General features: G+C 40.9%; 2 pseudogenes; one reads left to right on the forward strand and one right to left on the reverse strand.

The window, feature by feature from the left end:
• Positions 1-283: 283 nt before the first annotated feature.
• LOC118550881 (small ubiquitin-related modifier 2 pseudogene) lies at positions 284-577 on the reverse strand (annotated as a pseudogene).
• A 9-nt stretch (positions 578-586) lies between these two features.
• Positions 587-2,411, forward strand: LOC118550878 (large ribosomal subunit protein uL4 pseudogene; annotated as a pseudogene).
• Positions 2,412-4,972: the final 2,561 nt, after the last annotated feature.

Raw genomic sequence — 4,972 nt, forward strand, 5'->3', positions numbered from 1 at the left:
CTCTGACCCTCCCCCCTCTCATGTGCTCTCTCTCTCTCATTCTCTCTGTCTCAAATAAATAAATAAAAAAAAAATCTTTAAAAAAAAAAAAAAAAAAAAAAAAAAAAAAAGAATGCAATATATGCTTGTGCACATACACAGTTACTTTTTGTACAATAAAGAAATGGGGAAGGGGAAAATGAAAGAAGAGAGAAAACTACACTGCAGTAAGTCAGAATGTGGTGGAACCAAATTGTGGTTTTCTAATTGAGAATGTTTTCTTGGTCTGGAGGAAGGGGTTCTGGAGTAAAGTAGCAGGTTCCCTTTTTAGTAGACACCTCCTGTCTGCTGTAGGAACACATCAATTGTATCTCCATCCTCCATTTCCAACTGTGCAGGTGTGTCTCTTTCATTGATTGGCTGCCCATCAAATCGGAATCTGATCAGCCTCATTGACAAACCATGTCATTCATAATAGGCTTTCATTAGTTTACTAAGTAGTGTATGCCTCTTAATCTTAAACTGTACCACAGAACCATCCTGCCCCATCAAATTAATTATGATCACTATTCTCAGTCTGGACTCCTTCTTTGCCTTTTCATAGGCCATGGCAAGTGCTAGAGTGTCCTCAACTGCTGCTTCATAAAGAGGTACCAGCTCTGCACCGAAGGAGCACACAAGCAGCACCAGGAGTGGCAGAAGAAGGTGGTGGCACTAGTATTGAGAAACTAATTTTTAAAGTAACTTGTTATGAAGCAATAGATAAATTAGATACCTGATAAAATGTTTTTATAAAAACTTACAGTATTCTTCATATACAATAATGAAATACTAAAATGCTAAATTTAAATAAAAAATAAAATGAGGAATCCTGATATTACTTGTTTTTAACACATATTTAAGAAGTTCTAGCCAGGGGCGCCTGGATGGCTCAGTTGGTTAAGTGTCTGCCTTTGGCTCAGGTCATGATCCTAAGGTCCTGGGATAGAGCCCCATGTCAGGCTCTCTGCTCAACAGGGAGCCTGCTTCTCCCTCTCTCTCTGCTACACACGTGCTCGCTCTCTCTCAAATAACTAAATAAAATCTTAAAAAAAGAAAGTTCTATCTAGCCCATTAAGATGGGGGGGCAGCTTTTCCTGTGGGAATTATTGGGTTGAGAGGAGTGTAGTCTTCCCCCTTTTCCCCACTATGGTGTAGCAACCATTGATATCAGTTTACTCCAGAAAGGGGAGTTATCTGGCAAAAATGTAACTGCCTGCTGTTTTCAAGGCTTCCATTTAACCAGATATTGTGAACTTTGTTCAACTTGTGCAACAAAGACAGCACTGTGCTGCCAATTAGCAGGCCATCAAACCAGGGCTGGGTGTTGGGGTATGAAGAGAGTGTGGCTTAAATTCCCAGAATTCAAGATGGTGTGTCTCACAGTTCTGCCCAGGGTGCTTTTGGAGATAAGTGTTGTGAAACCCTTTGTTTGCACCAGCCATAACCTCACACCACTGGCAAAACACAGAATGAACATAACACAGATGTATTATGTCTTCTGCTCTGCTCTGGCTGCTTTAGCCTTACCTGTGCTGGTCATATCTAAAGGTCATGATATTGAGGAAGTTCCTGAACTTCCTTTGGTGGTTGAAAATGAAGTTGAAAGCTAAGAGATGACTATGGAGTCTACTTTGCTTCTTAAGAAACTTAGGGCGTAGAATGAGATCATCAAGTCCCATGCCTCTCAGCAAACGAAAGCTGCAAAAGCAAAATGAGAAGTGGTCATTGTACACAGAGCAGGGGGGCTCTGAATCATCAATAAAAAGGACAAGAGTTGTCAAGGTCTTCAGAAACATCTTGGGAATTACTCTGCTTCATGTAAACAAACTCAACATTTTGAAACTTGCTCCTGGTGGGCACATGGAATGTTTTCTACATTTGGAATAAAAGTGCTTTCTCTAAGATAGATGACTTACCCTCAAGAGTAAATACAATCTTCCATGCACACAATTTTCAATACAAACCTTAACAGAATCTCAAAAATCACAGAGATCTGAAGATCCTCTTAGAACAACACAAAAAGTTTCATCATAGAGTCCTAAAGAAGAATCTACTGAAAAACCTGAGAATGATGTTGAAGCTAAACTCATATTCAAAGACCATAAACTAGAACAACATTCTTCACCAGGCCAAGAATCACAAGCTCCAGGTGGATAAAGCTGCAGTAGCACTAGAAGCCAATTCAGATGAGAAGGGGGTTCTAGCCAAGTAACCAGTAGTAGGGGAAAAAAGGGAAGAAGGCTATTGGTGTTAAGAAGCACAATTCTTTGGTGGGGAAAAAGGTTGCAGCTGCCAAGAACCCAGCCGCTGAAAAGATGCCAGCAGAAAAGACCCACCACAGAAAAAAAGCATGCTGCAAAAACTTAATTTATTCCATAAAGGTCAAATAATTTTGGGCAGCTTATTTTGAATAAAGACCTGATTAAAGAGGTAGTGAAAAACAAAAATGGGAGAAAAAATTATAGATTATGAAATCAGAAAAATTTATAGACAGAAATTTGTCTTGATGGATATGAAAAAGAAAATCTATAGGGGCACCTGGCTGGCTCAGTCGTTAGGCATCCGCCTTTGGCTCAGGTCATGATCCCAGGGTCCTGGGATCGAGCCCCACATCAGACTCCCTGCTCTGTGGGGAGCGTGCTTCTCCCTACCCCATTCCCCCTGCTTGTGTTCTCTCTCTGTCTCTCTCTCTGTCAAATAAATAAATAAAAAATCTTTAAAAAAAAAATCTATAAATGATTACAACTAGTAAGAGAATTTAGTAAGTTAATCAGATAGGAAAGCAAAACACTGATGTTGCCAGTTCAAGATCGCAACATAGGAAGATCCTGAATTCACCTCCTCCTCCACTGACACATTGAATCTATGGCTACATGTGGAATAATTTCCTCTGGAAAAAAACAAACAAACAAACCTAAAAACTAGCTAACAATTACACATTGAGCATACTAGGAAAAAAAAAACCACATCAAAGAAGCTGTGACACAATCCCGTCATAAACCCCACCTACTTTTTTGTTGTTGTTTTGAGAGAGAGAGAGAGGGGGGGGGGGGGAGGCTGAGGGAAAAGGAGAGAATCTTAAGCAGACTCCATGTTGAGTGCAGAGCCTGATGCAGCGCTCAATCTTGTGACCCTGAGATCATGACCTGAGCCAAAATCAAGAGTCAGAAGCTTAACCAACTGAGCCACCCAGGTGCCCCAACCCCCACTTATAGTACAGGAGGGAATTAAAAACCCAGAACTTCTCCCATGGAGTGAAGTATCTGAACCCTACACATCAGGCATCCCAATTTTTAAGAGAGCTCCCAAAGCATCTAGCTTTGTAAACAAATAGGGCTTACTTCAATGATGCCCAGAAGGGCATAGTGATCTGAGAAATGGCTGTTAAAGGACACCCACACTTGGGGTCTCTCACCCCAGAGCCCAGTTCAGAAGCAGTTGATCATGCCCACACTTCGTGAAAGCAGCTCATTTGCTAATCATTAAGCATCACCTGATGGGCATGCATCTAAATGAGCATCTACGGGTGTTCAGGGAAAATCTCCAGAGATGAAGGCTGGTGGGCACCATCTATGCACACCATCTTTTTTTCCCCCCAACCCTAGGCTTTCCCCTTAACCCTTACCCCAGAGGGCCATCTTTATGCTTCCTCACTGCCTTGCTCCCACCAGCAGTTGCCATCTGAGCACTCTCCCTCTGCCATGCTCCATAGTGCCACTATCTCCCAGAGGAACCCTGGTTTTTATGTCTAGTGCTCTGGTTTTTGTAGCTGCAGCTCAGGGGATACCCAATGATTGTCTGGCTTTAGAAGCCAAGGGGAATTGCATTCCTGGGTCCTAGAGACTAAGTAATTGGAGAGATAGTTCTTGACATGCCATTATCAAGGCACTGCACAGACAGCAGGATGAAACACCCATGTAATCTTTTTGTAAAATACGCTAGTTTTCTTACTCAGGAGGTTTAGCCTGAGGAGCAATTCCTTCAAGCCCCAATTTTCATAACTGATTCACCAGGGACAACTCCAGGACACTTGGCTCTGGTGGCCAGTGGGGCTTATGCTTGCAAACCCAAAGGATTATATATATTTTCATACTTTATAACCTGCTACTTCAGGTCTGGCTTACATCAGCCTGAATCTAGGTGCTGAGATCCTCCCCTGACAAAACAAGACAGAGGAATGTGTCCCAAATGAAAGAACAGGATAAAATCACAGCAAGAGAGATAAACAAAACAGTGATAATATGCCTGAGAAAAAAATTTAAAGTAATGTTCAAAAAGATACTCAACTGGAGAAAAGAGTGGAGGACCCAAGTAACCCTAAAAAAAGAGAGAAAATGCAAAAAAAAAACCAAACCAAAACAAAAAAAACCAAAAACCCAAAACAAAAAAAAAAGAACTAATGATAAAGAACTCAGTAACTGAAATTAAAAATACTGTAGGGGCACCTGGGTGGCTCATTCGATTAAGCATCCCATTCTTGGTTTTGGCTCAGGCGGTGATCTCGCAGTTGTGAGACTGAGCTGTGAGTCAGGCTCTGAGCTCAGTGCAGAATCTGCTTTGTCCTTTTTCTCCTTCTGCCTCTCCCTGCTTGCACTCTCTCTCTAAAATGAATAAATAAAATCTTTAATAGAAAAATTGTAAATGGAATAAAAAGGAGACTAGAGAAAACAGAAAAACAGATCAGCAACCTGAAGAAGAGTAAATAAAAGCAATCAAGCAGAATGGGAGAGAAAAAAATTTAAAAAATGAGAATACACTTAAGGAAACTCAGTAATAATATTCACATTATAGGGATCCCACAAGAGAAAAGGAGGAAGAAATAAATAGGTGAAAACGTCCTGAATCTGAGGAAGAAACAGATATCCATATCCCCTCTAAGACACAAAGTAATTGAAATGGCAAATATTAGTGATAAAGAGAATTTGTAAAGCAGCAAGAGAAAACAGTTACA

The sequence above is a fragment of the Halichoerus grypus genome, chromosome 4 (assembly GCF_964656455.1).
Source record: "Halichoerus grypus chromosome 4, mHalGry1.hap1.1, whole genome shotgun sequence".
NCBI classification, from domain to species: Eukaryota; Metazoa; Chordata; class Mammalia; order Carnivora; family Phocidae; genus Halichoerus; species Halichoerus grypus.